Here is a 16,911-nt window from a genome sequence, read left to right on the forward strand (position 1 = left end):
TCTTAACTTAGGTATTGAAGAAAAACTTATTTTATAACTTTTGATGAATTTTATGTACCTCCCAATATCTATTTCATTATTCTTTTAGAATTAACATCATTTTTAATAACTTCTGTCATCAAACATTTTTTTTAATACATGGCAATAGTTTAAACTATTTCCTATGGTTTTACTTAACATTTGTATCACAGTGAACACTATGCTAGTTTATTTGGGAAATCATGCAAGTACAATACCACAAGATGATGAAGGAAGATTTCAGAGTCAATACTCACTGGAGAAAATATGGAAAATACATCCAATATGATTTAGTCACATACTAAACTTACATCATTTACCTGACTTGGCCATCTGAATCTGCCTGTACATTTCAGTTCAATATTCTCAGTTCAAAATTGAAACAGACCCACATATAAAATAATCTGTTGAGGTTGATCAATCTCTTTCTTTGGAGATTTTAAACAAGAAGCAAGAATCTTTCCTTAGATATCAAGGCATATATCCATACATTATCACCTTTATGAATGAAGGCACTAGAAAAAAAAATAGAATTGCAATATATAAAAGAAAGCAATTGATCCCAAATGACATATTTTTACAGTCAACATTTTCTCATCTTCCCATCTAATGTCAAATACACAAGAAACCCGGGCAACAAAAATGACTTAAAAACCAATATTACATATTCCAATTATCTTTCTGTTCATGTGAACAATGTGAAAGGAAAGGATTAATTTCCACTCTTCTAGTGCCTTGCAAATGTTGAACATTCTTGCAACCAGATGGGAGCTATACCATTTCATTCCTCATTAACCAGCATTAGAGCTGAGTTGTAGGCATTCATTGACTGGAAACCAGAAGATGGTGTGCCAAGCAGGATTGGCATAAGGTTGGGAGTTGGAACCCAGAGAATAAGTCAGAAGCTGGAGCCAATAAAAAGATTTCTCCTCCAGAAAAAGTTCTTGCTTGAAAAGGAGATTTGTACTGCTTCTCCTGCTGAGGACAGCTAGTAGACATATTGCGTGGGAAGAACATCTGCATACCTGGCCTGCTAAACTACTACTGACCACAAAATATTCTGATGAATTCTTCTCCACACAGAGAACTCAGGCAAAGTATAATTCTATAAGCAATATAAATTTTTACTAATCTGTAGACATATATAATCTTACCAATGAAGACATAATGTTGGCCCTTTATTGTCTGAAATAAAAGGTAATATGACTTCCAATACCTACACTGAAGTTGACTGAAGTGGCAGTAGAAGATGAGTAGAGTTCTTCTGTGTTCCAAGACGGCAGTTCAGTTTAGGGCTTTTAGTATCCTGTCCTTTGAGAACCAGACCCATAAGTAAAGTTAAATATTTCTGGGAGGCTGCCACTGTGGCCTTCTAGTATCTATCAGTTGTAGTGGTCATTGTGCCTTGCTTAACAACAATGGTTCTACTAAATGATTTCGAGATGCTTATTTATTTATTTGTATCTTGCCTTTATTTTAACAAATAATTCAAGGCGGAGAGCATATCTTGCACACCTTCTTCTATTTTCCCTCCAAAAAACCCAACCCCATGAAGTGGGTTCAGCTGAGAGAAGGGACTGGTCCAAAGTCACCCAGTTGGCTTTCAGGCCTAAGGAGGGACTAGAACTGACAGATTCCTGCTTTCTACCCAGATTCCCATTTCTCAGGACAATCTAGACAATGGTTTACTGCTGATAATACGTAGTCAAAATGGCTACCTATTAAGAAAAGTAAACAATTGTCTTACTAATCCTCTTTATCTTTCTTACATATTTTTCCATTCTTTTACACTTAGTTCTAAATACCAAATAACTTCTCTTAGATTTCCTGGAAAACATGGGGAATATATTCCATTTTGTGACATGGAGTTTTGCACTACAAGGGCAATTAGGAATGGACTGTGAATTAATTGTGATAACGATGGTGATGAGCCACAAAATAAGATCTTTACCTGCAACTTAATATACGGCCAGATGCATTGATTTCTTTCTTTCACAGAAATGCACAAAGTGTGGATTCTGAGAATATACGCAGATTGGCACATTCTTGGATGCAAAATATAGTCCTCTGAACAAAGGAAAGGACACAGCTAGTTCTCGACTTACAACAATTCATTTAGTGACCATTTGAAATTACAACGGCACTGAAAGAAGTGATTTATGACTGCTTTTCACACTTAAGACTGTTGCAGCATCCCCATGGTCATGTGATCAAAATTCAGTTGTGTGGCAACCGACTCATATTTATGACGGTTGCAGTGTCCCTGGGTCATGTGATCTTCTTTTATAACCTTCTGACAAGCAAAGTCAATGCAGAAGCCAGATTCACCAAGTGATTCTCTTAACAACTGTAGCAAGAAAGGTCGTAAAATGGGATAAATTTCACTGAACAACTGTTTCGCTTAGTAACAGAAATTTTGGGCTCAATTGTCATAAATTGAGGCTACCTGTGTGTTTAGTTCTTATTGGAGGAAAAACAATTCAAACCCCACGTTTGCCTTTGGTTTATGACTGTTTACTATACTGCCAAATTGGAAAGCTGTATGAACTTTGCAACAAGTGAGAATGAAGCTTGTAGATCTTACTAGACTTATGCTGAATTGTCAGGTACATTATTGTACCTGACAATTATTGTCAGGTACATTATTGTGTTTACAAGAGAACATTTTAAAGTCAGTATCCGATGAGTGACAAGGTAGCGCCTTGGTACACAGAGGAAAATGGTTGCTGAGAGACGTGTATTTCAGGAGCTAGTTGATACCATGAAATCTGGTAAGAGGATGTCAACTGGTGCCCTCAAGTGGAGATGATTGCTATTACACCCAGGAAAAGAAAACAATTTTTACTGCAAAAAGCGTGTAGAAACATTTTTATATGAATTACAAAATATACAACCCCTATATATTCACAACATATAATACATTAAAACAAAGTTATCCCACATACAAGAATTATAAACATGGTCATGCTGTATTTTTAAGATTATAAAGAAGTATTTTGAAAATATATTGATGGGTTTTCTCCCCAAATTTCTTTTACGTTCACATTTACCACGACTGCCATCTAGATTTAGTGGACATCTGATTCCAGAATGACTCTGGGTGCTTTACACTTACTTAAAAAATAAAATTTTAAAAATCCACTTTTTAAATACCATAAAACAGTTACATTGAATCATCAGATGTGATAGGAAATAATTTGTTCATTCATTCTTTCATTTGTATAGCTGCTCATCTTAAGCAGCATAACCCTGAGCAGTTCACAAGCCATATCCCATAAGCCAAATATATTCTAGGTCAGTGTTTCTCAACCTTGACAATTTTAAAGCATATGGATTTCAACTCCCAGAATTCCACAGCCAGCAATGCTGGCTGTGGAATTCTGGGAGTTGAAGTCCACATGCCTTAAAATTGTCAAGGTTGAGAAACACTGTTCTAGGTTATTATATATACATATAAACGTTAAAATTAAAAGTCTTCCGGATTCATCCTGTTATTTTAATGATCAATTAGATCCCTTATTCTCACTCTCAAGAATCTGCTACCCAGTGGCCCACCGCTGCCAAGCATAAAGAGTGAATAAAACTATTCTTGGGGAAAGTGTCCTTGGTAATTCCCATCACTAGCCCACTGTTTTGATCCAGTTGGTCAGTATTTGCACTGGCTATTTACTTGCAGTCCAGAAAAAGAGAACAAGCCAAATCAAGTTACCTCTTATTTTGTATTTTATTTTATTTTATTTTATTTGTTCTTCGATTGTATGCATTATGACAAGGGAGAGAAAACGTTAAGATGTTGCAACATTGCTACCATCTGATGCTACAAGCATGCAAGATAAAATTCAAAGTAGCCATAAGGATTTAGATTATTTGTATTTTGGGGCATCTTCTAAACCAAAAGCCTATTTAAATCTGAATGATCTATTAGTTTAGGGAATTACACATTAGTTCCAGATGTGGTTATTATACTAGATTAGTTCTTCAGAAAGTAATTATTATACCATCTGTTAAGCAATCGTAATATCAAAGCATGCCAAAACAATGTTAAAAATACAGGTCAAATGACTAGAGATATCTCTTTTACACATGAAAACACTGAGGTCACAGCACCTTGGTCTGTATTTTTATTTATCTTTGTATTTTTTTTTACTTGCTATTGCTTCAGCTGCCGATATTTTTGGGAAAATAACTTTCTTTACTTTTTAAAACAGATGAAAACTTGCTCTTTTTTTTATCACTCAGCAGAGTACGGGATGAAATCAAACTCTGGAATTGATGGAAAGTATTGAATGGATGAATTCTCATTCTTGATTCAAATCTGTCTTGCTGTTTTGTCTGATGAAATTGCGGGACAGTTTAGTTGAGTTTTCAAAAGAAGAATAATGTTAACCATAAAAAGTGAACTGATTACACCTATGAAATGACAAAAGTAGTAAGGCTTATTTATCCTCTGCACCACACTTGCAGAACTCCTATTTTTTAACCTCAGTATGCCAGACAAAATTTCTGCAGATACAATATTTAAAGCCAATGATGGAACGAGTCTATCTCTTTGATTTCTGCTAATTATAAATAAATATTATTAAAAGTCCTCTATGGAAGAAACTAAATAATGAATATTTGTATACTTTAAAAAATGATCTAAAAATTCTAAAAAATTAATTTAAGGAGTAAAATACTATAAACCCTCCAAAGATCATCATATGAATGTCACCTTTTGAGGTTTGCAAGTACGTATTTTGAAACAGCAGTTTTCCAAACTCTTTAGCAAGTAATTTATAATGCATCATCAATGCTCTATGGAAAATGTATTTATTTAAAGCTTCCAACAATACATCCATTACTGCTTGTAAAAAAGAAGATCACCACAAAACACAATCAAAAATTGGAAGACAAGAAAGAAGAAAGGAAGGTGGAAAGAAAGAAAGAAAGAAAGAAAGAAAGAAAGAAAGAAAGAAAGAAAGAAAGAAAGAAAGAAAGAAAGAAAAGAGTCTTTTGCAATGGAAAACATTTCAAGGCAGCTGTCATTACATTATTGCTTTTATCTAAATGCTGTAGTTTAGAAGGCATCTGGATACAATATGAATATGTCATTGTCTTAATATTTAAAAGACAATTTAGGGTTATGCTTCCCTAGTTCCAATCAATACATGATCTGTGAGAATTTATTGAATACATCTGCACGAGTTTTACAGGAGGCATGCAGTTATCATCCTAATAAAAAAAGTGATGTTCATAGTTAGGAATGCATTGCTACAGACTTGGGAAAAAATAAAACAAAAACATTATATAAGAATTCCAATGTGGTTATCCCCAACAGAAGCTCTGAAATACCCAAACCTACTGGATATAAATAAGATAATTAGATACAAGGAATTAGTAAATGAACAGGGAAATCTGAAAACAAAACAAGAATTGGAACAAGATATTGGCAGAGAGATTGACTGGTGGACATTTACATAAATTCAATCTAAATATGCAGAGGACAAAAAATTATATGAAATACAAAAAGAGCTGCAAGAATTGGATAAAATTATACATGGAACAGAAATAAAATTAATTAGCAATTTATACAAATACCTACTGAGATATAAAATGGAAGACGAGATTGTCAAAGACACAATGATTAGATGGGCAAAAAATTTTGGATATAATATAGAATTGGAGAAATGGGAAAAAATATGGGAAATAAATATAAAATTGACTATGTCGATGGCATTCAAGGAAAACCAGTTGAAGATGTTTTACAGATAGCATCTTCCACCAGCAAAGCTTGCCAAGATGTTCCAGAACAATTCGCCAACATGCTGGAAATGTAAAAGAGTACATGGAACATATTATCATTTATGGTGGACATGCCCAGTTGCGAAAAAATACTGGACTACAATAAGAAGATGGATCAAAGAAATAATAGACCAACCCGTAGACTGGAAACCAGAGATCTTTTTGCAGGGTATTTTAAACAGAAAATATAGTAAAGAAATACGGTACTTAATTTTACATATAATAACAGCAGCAAGAACAGCATATGCACAGAGCTGGAAAAATGAGAATATACCATCAGAGGAAGAAGTGATAAGAAAAATCCTGGACTGTGCTGAGATGAACAAATTAACAAAAGAGATAAAAGAAAAGGAAGACACAGAGTACTATATAACATGGAACAAGTGGTATGACTGGTTGGAGACTAGAAATAATAGAGGAGAATAAATATGAAAAGGTCAAAAGTGAAAATATGTGTATAATAATAGTAATAGTAATAGTAGTAAAGTTGGAAGGGACCTTGGAGGTCATCTAGTCCAACCCCCTGCTCGGGCAGGAAACCCTACACCATTTCGGACAAATGGCTGTCCAGTCTCTTCTTAAAAACTTCCAGTGTTGGAGCATTTACTGCTTCTGGAGGCAAGCTGTTCCACTGATTAATTGTTCTCACTGTCAGGAAGTTTCTCCTTAGTTCTAGGTTGCTTCTCTCATTGATGAGTTTCCACCCGTTGCTTCTTGTCCTGCCTTCAGGTGCTTTGGAAAATAGCTTAATTCCCTCTTCTTTATGGCAGCCCCTGAGATATTGGAATACTGCTATCATGTCCCCCCTTGTCCTTCTCTTCGTTAAACTAGACATACCCAATTCTAGCAACCGTTCCTTATATGTTTTAGCCTCCAGTCCCCTAATCATCTTTGTTGCTCTTCTCTGTACTCTTTCTAGAGTATCAACATCTTTTTTACATCATGGTGACCAAAACTGGATGCAGTATTCCAAGTGTGGCCTTACCAAGGCATTGTAGAGTGGTATTAATACTTCACGTGATCTTGATTCTATCCCTCTGTTAATGCAGCCTAGCACGGTGTTGGCCTTTTTGGCAGCTGCAGCACACTGCTGGCTCATATTTAAGTGATTGTCTACTAGGACTCCGAGGTCCCTCTCACAGTTACTACTATTGAGCATGGTGCCACCTATGCTGTACTTGTGTATTTGGTTTTTCTTGCCTAAATGTAGAACCTTGCTTTTTTCACCATTGAATTTCATTTTGTTAGTTAGTGCCCAGTGTTCAAGTCTGTCCAGATCCTTCTGTATCTTAAGCCTGTCTTCTGGAGTGTTGGCTATTCCTGCCAGCTTGGTGTCGTCTGCAAATTTGATGAGTTCCCATCTATCCCTTCATCCAAATCGTTGATGAAGATGTTGAAGAGTACTGGGCCCAGAACAGAGCCCTGGGGCACCCCACTACACACTTCCCTCCATATAGATGCAGTTCCATTGAGGACCACTCGCTGAGTACGGCCGGTCAGCCAGCTACGGATCCATCTGGTGGTGGTTCTGTCTACACCACATTTTTCTATCTTGTCAAGTAGTAGGTTGTGATCTACTTTATCAAATGCCTTACTGAAGTCAAGTAAATTATGTCCACAGCATTCCTCTGATCCACTAATTTTGTCACTTGGTCAAAGAATGCAATAAGATTTGTCTGGCATGATCTATTTTTGACAAACCCATGTTGGCTTTTAGTAATGATTTTGTTTGCCTCTAGGTGTTCGTTGATTCGTTGTTTGATTATCTTTTCCAGGATCTTCCCAGGTATTGAGGTCAGCTGATAGGTCTGTAATTTCCTGGATCCATTTTTTTTCCTTTTTTGAGGATGGGAACTACATCAGCTCTTTTCCAGTCCTCTGGTAGTTCCCCTGTGTTCCAGGATCTTTGAAAAATATAGTTAAGTGGCTCCGATATCACATCTGCCAGTTCCTTGAGAACTCTGGGGTGTAATCCGTCTGGTCCTGGCGATTTGAACTCATCTAGGCTGGACAGGTGCTCACTAACGATTTTCTTGCCTATCTTAACTTGTGTTTCTGTTTTGTTGTTTGTGGCACTATTTTTGATAGGTTGGTCTGTTTTTTCCCTTTGTGTAAAGACAGATGCAAAAAAATGAGTTAAATAGTTCTGCTTTCTCCCTGTTGCTTGTCACCTTCTTGCCACTTCCACCCACTAATGGACCAATCATTTCCTTCACTTTTTTCTTGTTTCTTAGTAAGAAGTAGAATATGAAGGAAGAAAAATGTAAATAAGAAACATCGGGGCAATAAGGACAAATATTCTAAAGAAGAATAAGGGGGGAAATGCAAATAATAGAAGATTACCGTTACATAATCGCTGTTAAAAAGGGAGGGGAGGAGTATATACTCTATGTGTATGTGTGTTATGTTTTGCTTTGTTTTGTTTTGTTTTGTTGGTTAAAAATAAAATACAATAAAATAAAAAGAGAAAAAAAGTGATATTGAGTTTATCATACAAAACTGTTAATATTAAGGCCAGATCTATTTGTCCCTTTAACCAGTATGGACCACCCCCCAAAAACTTTTCAAGTGTAGGACTTTACCCCTTCCCAACCGATCACAAACCCCACTATTTTAAAGTACAGTTTCAAAAATACTTTTTCTCTTATTGGGCTGTTGGCCTTTCCAAGCACTTCATCTACTGAGCTTCATTCCACTTAGCAACACTCTAAGCTCTAATTGGCTACAGCATCTGGTGTGCGCCCTCTCCAATCTTTATGTGATGGTTGCTAACCTACATGGCCATTTCATCTTGGGCTGCTATATTTTCAGTTAATTAGCACCTTCCTTTTTCCTCTCTTCCAGTAATTTCAATGATGGCCCATCAACAAGATGGAGTACGATAAACTTTTCTGGCCACCATTTCTATCCCACTTCTTCTACGAGCACTTTCATCAAATCCTTCTATCTTTTATTGGGCACAGTTTTGGTTTCTGCCCAGACTGGTGAAGGTGAAGTATATTTTCTGTTTTCTCTCATCCTAGACCAACAATACCATAATGGCACATTTTCTTTTCCTTTTTTAAAAAAAGTTGCAAATAGACAAAGCTATAAACCAGTGTTTCTCAACCTTGACAATTTTAAGGCATGTGGACTTCAACTCCCAGAATTCCACAGCCAGCAATGCTGGCTGTGGAATTCTGGGAGTTGAAGTCCACATGCCTTAAAATTGTCAAGGTTGAGAAACACTGCAAAAACATTCAGAGAATGCTACTTTTTTTTTTTTTTTTGCTTCTAGTAACATGAACCACCACTTTTTCATTGCTGCAATGTCCATGAACCTAGAATGATAATTGGCTTTAATTATTGTAGCATCGAAATATGGATGGCATAGGATAGATAGGGAAAAGAGTCTGTTAGTGTCAAATAAAAGAATACAGGGAAAGGATCTACATGTATAGACATCTAGGAAAGTAAAGGAAAACAAATACCAGTGAGGAGCATAATCCATAAAAGGAGAACGTGAAAAGGGGCTGACTTGCTGACGCAAAGTGGAACCAATGAGGTTTGCCTTTCCTACATGGATGGGGAGATCAGGAAACAAAGGAACAACCAATCAGGGCCTGTGGTGATCATAGTCCAGACTGAGCCCCAACTTGGCCCCATTGCAATCCACTCCAGTCTGAAATTTGTTCAATTGGTCAAGAACAATGGCTGCCATATGAAATTGCCCTCGAGCTCACAAAATAATATTTTTATTCTTTTAAAACAACAATACTATCAACCTAATAAATATTTAAATGTGCATCACTCAGTAGGTGTACAGAAATCATGTACTTCTTAAATATTTCATGCGGTTTAGCTATGGCTATTTTACACCGAAGATGCAATGATGCTACGCCCTATTTCAGACCTGTGTAAAAAGGATATTTTAATGCAATATAGAAGACCAAACTCCTCTGTTAAATGATGTACTAGAGAGACTTCATCAACAAATTATTTTTAATTTTCCTTCCTCCTACTGTTTCTACTATTCCCAGAAAAACTCAACGGTTACTTTCGAGGAATGTTGTCAGACAAAAAGTGCTTTGTATTAACTTTGCTATTAATTCACCTGTTAACTACTTTGTTTTTATATATAATAGATAGACAACAGGCCCACTTGGTGACAAATAGATATAGAAATTTACAAATTATGGATCTGCTTCACAAGGGGGGAGATACTAATATTGCTGCAATATAGTTATCAATAATCAGCCATGGGGATAATATATGTATATGTGTTTTTGTCTTTTTCCTTCCTAATGCATATTTTTTTAATGTTTGTTCATTTTTGTTTGTTGGTTTGTTTGCTTGTAATTTTTTTGAATTTATATTTTATTTTTTATTTCTGAATATATTTTAAAGAAAGACAAATAGTGCTTTATCATTTTAAATACTAGTATGCAGTTACAAATTTAATTTTTTTAAAAAAAAGATGACCTCTCTAGTATATGTTATTATTAAAATCAAAGTGGTATTTTTGGATTTACAAAAAAAAAAAAAAAATTCAAGAGGAACAATCAGAAGAGTAGTCATATTTTAGAGATCAGAACAGCTATTAGATCAGGACACATAAAGCAACTGAGTATATCTTTCATTTTTCTCTTCTGCTCTCTTTCAAAGTCAATTGATTTCATGTAGGGATACTACATCTTGATTACAAAACTCTAGTTAACCACTAGATGGCAGCTAATATATTTTTTAAAAACCCTCTTTAACCTTTTGCTACCATCTAGTGATTGTCCAAATTTGTCCACATTTCATCACATTTCTATTTATGGCAAGGCTAGGAGGTGTATGAGAGAAAAATTAGATGTAATTTAATATGTGCTACATCAATTAGTGGTGAATGTATTCTGTTCCTGGTGTATATCTTGAAACAAACTTTAAACTGCGAACTTCCTAGGGATAACTTTGAAATTTTATGCTTTTTTCCCATTCCATACTCTCTCGCCCACCTCCCTTTTTTTAAACAGAGAAAGAATACTGGAGAACTTTGTATCATGAGCATCAGCTAGGCTGATTGACATGAAGATTTTGTCTAACTTTTATCTTTCCTTGAAAAATAGAGACCCTATAAATGTGGACCCTTTCAGTATAGTATACTGATGTCATGGCTAAAAACATTACACTATGTCCTTTGTTAATCATAATTTGTTAAACGATATTTGTGCTCACACAATACTAAAATATGAACCAATGTTTTTGAATTATAGTCGTCAAATTCAAACATCTTATGTTTGTTTCCAAACTTGAAATTGAAAACTAGACATTCATTTTTCAGTATAAATGCTACTTCTTACTTTTTCTGATTCTCTATGCCTATGGTTGTTTTTTCTTTTTAGTAGCACATAGAAAAATGTTGGCAAATGAAGACATTTTCCTTATGCTCTGCAGCCTTGAAAAAACTTGAATTGCTGATATGGGAGAATAAAGTTGTTTTTAAAGAAATGAGTTGTTTTTCTTTTTTTTCTTTTTTAGGATTTGGTCAGTTGGCAACTCCTGCAGGAAAGCTAATCCATGCCCACCTTCTAGTGGACAATCACTTAAATATGAGCCAGCAGTGAGCTGCAGCTGCCAAAAGAGCCAACACAGTGCTAGGCTGCATTAACAGGGATAGAATCAGGATGACATGAAGTGTTAATAGCACTTTACAATGCCTTGGTAAGGCCACACTTGGAATACTGCATCCAGTTTTGGTCACCACGATGTAAAAAAGATGTTGAGATTCTAGAAAGAGTACAGAGAAGAGCAACAAAGATGATTAGGGACTGGAGGCTAACCATATAAGTAACGGTTGCTGGAATTGGGTATGTCTAGTTTAATGAAGAGAAGGACGAAGGGGGACATGATAGCAGTGTTCCAATATCTCAGGGGCTGCCACAAAGAAGAGGGAGTCAAGCTATTTTCCAAGGCGCCTGAAGGCAGGACAAGAAGCAATGGATGGAAACTAATCAAGGAGACAAGCAACCTAGAACTAAGGAGAAATTTCCTGACAGTTAGAACAATTAATCAGTGGAACAACCTGCGTCAGAAGCTGTGAATGCTCCAACACTGGAAGTTTTTAAGAAGAGATTGGACAGCCATTTGTCTGAAACGGTATGGGGTTTCCTGCCTGAGCAGAGGGTTGGACTAGATGACCTCCAAGGTTCCTTCCATTATTATTATTACTATTATTATTACTACTACTACTACTACTATTATTATTATTATTATTATTATTATTATTATTATGAATCATCGTTGCTCAGTCAGCCAGATGTTCAGACTGGATTTGGCATTTTGTCTACCTATTGACCTTACCAAGGACCTGGGAGAGGCTGATGTGGATGTTTGATGTTATTACAGATATTGTCACAGGATAGAGGCGGTTCCTAATAAGGCTGCCTTTTGCAATTGACTAATGGCAAATTTGTCAATGCCAATGGTGTTCAAGTGGTGCTCCAGTTGTTTTGGGATTGCACCCAAGGTGCCTATTACTATTGGTACTACCCTTGCTTGCTTTTGCCACAGTCTTTCTATTTCTATTTGTAGATCTTTGTATTTTGTTATCTTCTCCAATTCTTTCTTTCTTTCTTCCTTCCTTTCTTTCTTTCTTATTGATAATGATAATAATGACAATAATAATAATAATAATAATAATAATAATAACAACAAGGATGAAGCTTGGTTAAAAGAGGTGGATGCAAATAAAACAGAAGTTGAAATGAAAGAACTAGTAATAACAACAAAAATGGTAGAAAAAAGAGCAAAGAAAATCAAAAATTGGTCAGCACCAGGTGAAGATGAACTGCATGGGTTTTGGTTGAAACATCTAACTGTTATACACCCACTCATTGCCAAGCAGTTCAACAATATACTACAAGGAGGAGAAATTGAAAAGTGGCTAACAACTGGGAAAACCTACCTAATAATGAAAAATCCAGCAAAAGGGGCAACACCAGGTAACTACAGGCCAATTACCTGCTTACCAACAACTTTCAAATTACTAACTGGTGTGGTAGCTGATGCAGTACAACAGCATCTAGTTGAAAACAATCTCTTTCCACCTGAGCAGAAAGGAAACCGCCCCAATAGCAGAGGAACAAAAGATCAACTCCTAATAGACAAAATGATCTTGGAAAACTGCAAGAGAAGGAAGACCAACCTGAATGTGGCATGGATTGACTACAAAAAGGCATTTGACTCTCTGCCACATGATTGGATAATCAAGTGCCTAGAAATAACAGGAGTAAGTAGAAACATCAGAAAATTTGTGCAAAATCGATGGCACAATGGAAGACACAGTTGCAGATCAATGGTGAAAGCTGGGAGAGGTTAATATCAAGAGAGGAATATTTCAAGGAGATTCATTATCACCATTACTATTTGTTATTGCACTGTTTCCTCTGTCAACAATACTGAATAACTCAGGACATGGTTATCAAACATCAAAAACATCTGCTAGACTATCCCATCTCCTTTACATGGATGATCTGAAGCTGTATGGAAAAACATCATCTGAAATAGAATCGCTGCTCAACACTGTCCGTATATATAGCCAAGATATTGTAATGGAGTTTGGCTTGGACAAATGTGCCACACTTACTATCAAACAAGGAAAAATAGTGAAAACTGAAGGAATCAAGATGCCCCACGAAAATAACATTAAGAGTCTGGATGAGGAAGAGTACTACAAATACTTGGGTATCCTTCAAGCTGACAACATCAAGCACACTGAAGTCAAGAAAAAGATTAGAGGTGAATACATCAAGAGAGTGAAGAAGATCTTAAAGTCCAAACTCAATGGAGGAAATACCATAAAGGCAATCAACACCTGGGCAATCCCAGTCATTAGGTACACAGCTGGAATAGTGGACTGGACTCAAGCAGAACTAAAAGCAATGGATAGGCAGACCAGAAAAATAATGACAATGAATCATGCCCTTCATCCACGCAGTGACATTGATAGACTTTATCTACCAAGGCAAATAGGTGGGCGTGGAATGCTACAAGTACATCAGATGGTTGAAGAAGAAAAAATGGCTTTGGAAGAATATCTGAAGAACAATGATGAAGATGCACTGAAATTAGTATATCAGGAAGGCTTACTAACTACTGGAGAGACCAAACTGGCCTACAAGAAAGACCAAATGAAGAACAAAATAGAGGCATGGGAAGACAAAGCACTACATGGCCAATACATTAAAAAAATAGCTGGGAAAGCAGATAATAATAAAACCTGGCAATGGCTAAGAGCAGGAAAATTGAAGAAAGAAACCGAAGGATTAATTCTGGCTGCACAAGACCAAGCTTTAAGGACAAATGCATACAAAGTCAAAATTGAGAAGACAGCAACAGACAGTAAGTGCCGCCTATGCAAAGAAGCTGAAGAAACAGTGGACCACTTGGTAAGCTGTTGCAAGAAGATTGCACAGACTGATTACAAGCAGCGGCATGACAAAGTAGCAACAATGGTGCATTGGAAGATCTGCAAAAAATATCATTTGCCTGTAAGCAAAAACTGGTGGGATCATAAAATAGAGAAAGTCATAGAAAATGATAAAATTAAACTGCTCTGGGACTTCAGAATTCAAACAGACAAGCACCTGCAACATAACACCCCAGACTTAACAATTGTCGATAAGAAAGACAAAAAAGTCTGGATAGTGGACGTGGCAGTGCCTGGAGACAGCAGAATAGAAGAGAAAGAACTGGAGAAGATAACAAAATACAAAGACCTACAAATAGAAATAGAAAGACTGTGGCAAAAGCAAGCAAGGGTAGTACCAATAGTCATAGGCTCCTTGGGTGCAATCCCAAAACAACTGGAGCACCACTTGAACACCATTGGCATTGACAAATTCGCTATTAGTCAATTGCAAAAGGCGGCCTTATTAGGAACTGCTTCCATCCTGCGACGATACCTATAATACCATCAAACATCTACTTCTGCCTATCCCAGGTCCTGGGTAAGGACTCGATAGGTAGACAAAATGCCAAATCCAGTCTGAACATCTGGCTGACTGTGCGATGATTGATAATAATAATAATAATAATAATAATATGCTTCCTATGAAAGCAAAGGATTTGATGACAGGCATTTAAAATTTTCAGCCTCTGTAAGAATCCAAAGAAAAAGTTGTACATAGTTGTAAGTGGGTGCAGTTATTTACCTGACCTGCACATGATGTCTTGAGCACTGTTCAATTTGTAACAGCAGTTAATCATCCATGTATTTTACAAATGGGGTCTTATGCTTGACTGCAACAAAATTAACCTCTGAAAGTCCCAGTACAAGAGATCAAAACATAAAACAGTAAAATTCTAATTCCAGGGCCTCTCAAACTTAATCTAGCCTGAGGGAGTTGGACAGCGATCACACGGGTTTAAGCGACCATGACCATTTTGAGAAATCTTCCTGAAGTGAGTGAGGCAGTGTGTATGTTTTCAGGATCTGTTTTGTGTCACTAAAACCCAATCTTGCTTTTGCCAAAATGTTTTCTCATTTATAACCTTGCAGTGAAGTCTTTTGGATGTTTACTTGGGCCTCAAAAGGGCTTACTTACATGTAAATATACATGGGATTGTTGTTTAATTGAGCAACACTATCCAAAATAAAAATATTATTCAGTTCAATGTAGCTTTTTAAAAAACTGTTCTTCAAGTCAGATTCCTACTGATGACTTCATGCCAACAATATGGAAATGGACTTCATAGTTGTCTTTTTCACAGATAGTTTGGTTTAGGATTGTCTGTAGATAATTGTTGAGTAGATGAAGGCTGCAAGTGCAAACTGGAATCACATTAGCTATTTAACTCACCAGACTGCAATGAGGCTTTGTTTTTAGGTTCTGGTCTATTAACAAACCTTAATTCCTTTTCAATGCTCTGTTCTCAAACCAAGCACTAACCATTCTATATTTAACTGAAGATCAAAAATTTCTGCTGCAATTCATCTTAATAATTTTGATCCTCTTCTCCTTGTTACAGTTACTCTGAATCCTTGATGCAAATAATTTGTGCAGGTTTTGAACAAATTTGATCACAGGATTGGATCTTTGCCATATTACTTCAAGATGGCAATTAACTATCAATAGGCATTTGAAAATTAAGTATACTATATTTATTACATATCAATATTATTATTTAGCCCATATTTTACCACTTCAAGGACAGCCTTAGGAGCAACACTATTGAAAGGTTAGCTGAAATAAGATAAAAGTGACTGTACAGTTAATGTGGCTTTTTAAAAAAAGAATAAGATTAATGTCACATGATTTCTTTTAAGACACCCATGCTTGCTCTTGTGACCACATCATTCCAATAAATACTCACAATGTCTCATTTATCTACTCTATGTCTCTTTGAAAGATTCTTTACTATTTAAATGTACTACCATATGTATGGCTGCCCACTCAACACACAATTTTAGATCCAGAAAATAAATCTAAAAAAACCAAGGATAAGAGCAAATTAAAAACAATAAATTAGCACTTTACAAAAGGCTGCTAGAATTGGGGCCACCCGAATGTTAATGAATTGTTGTGTAAAAATGATAGACAAGATTTTGAGCTAACAGCTGCAAATGTATTTAATATTTTAGAATGCACGGCAGCCAGGATTGTGTTTGCACAAAATTGGAAAGCACTGAAAGCCCCCCCCCCCAAGAGGGAGAGGTGATTGGGAAAATACTGGAATGTGCAGAAATGAATAGACTAACAATGACAATTAAAGATAAGACAGAGTCAGACTACTATGAAATTTGGGGAACTTTTTATGATTGGCTGAAAAGAGAATACGGTTAAAAGATAGTTAACATCAATTTAGATGGAAGAAGAAGGAGCAGATAAAGAGGGAGACCCAGGCGACACAGCATTGAATAACTGGAGGTTGTATAAATGTTTATAGAAGTATATACCGAGAAGGTTAGATAAATAGAAGTATTAATCTTATTGTATATAATACAGATAGGGAAATTTGGAGAGAGGAGTTGCTTGGACATTACCCCTGAATTGTATCTGAAGAGGGATGAGAGGGAAGAAAGGAGAGGAGAGAGAAAAGAGTAAAGGAGGGGAGAAGGAAGTAGGAAGGTTGGAGGAAAAGGAAAGG

This window comes from Crotalus tigris, unplaced genomic scaffold (assembly GCF_016545835.1).
Source record: "Crotalus tigris isolate CLP2741 ecotype Arizona unplaced genomic scaffold, ASM1654583v1 scf7180000017571.3126492, whole genome shotgun sequence".
Classification (NCBI taxonomy): Eukaryota; Metazoa; Chordata; class Lepidosauria; order Squamata; family Viperidae; genus Crotalus; species Crotalus tigris.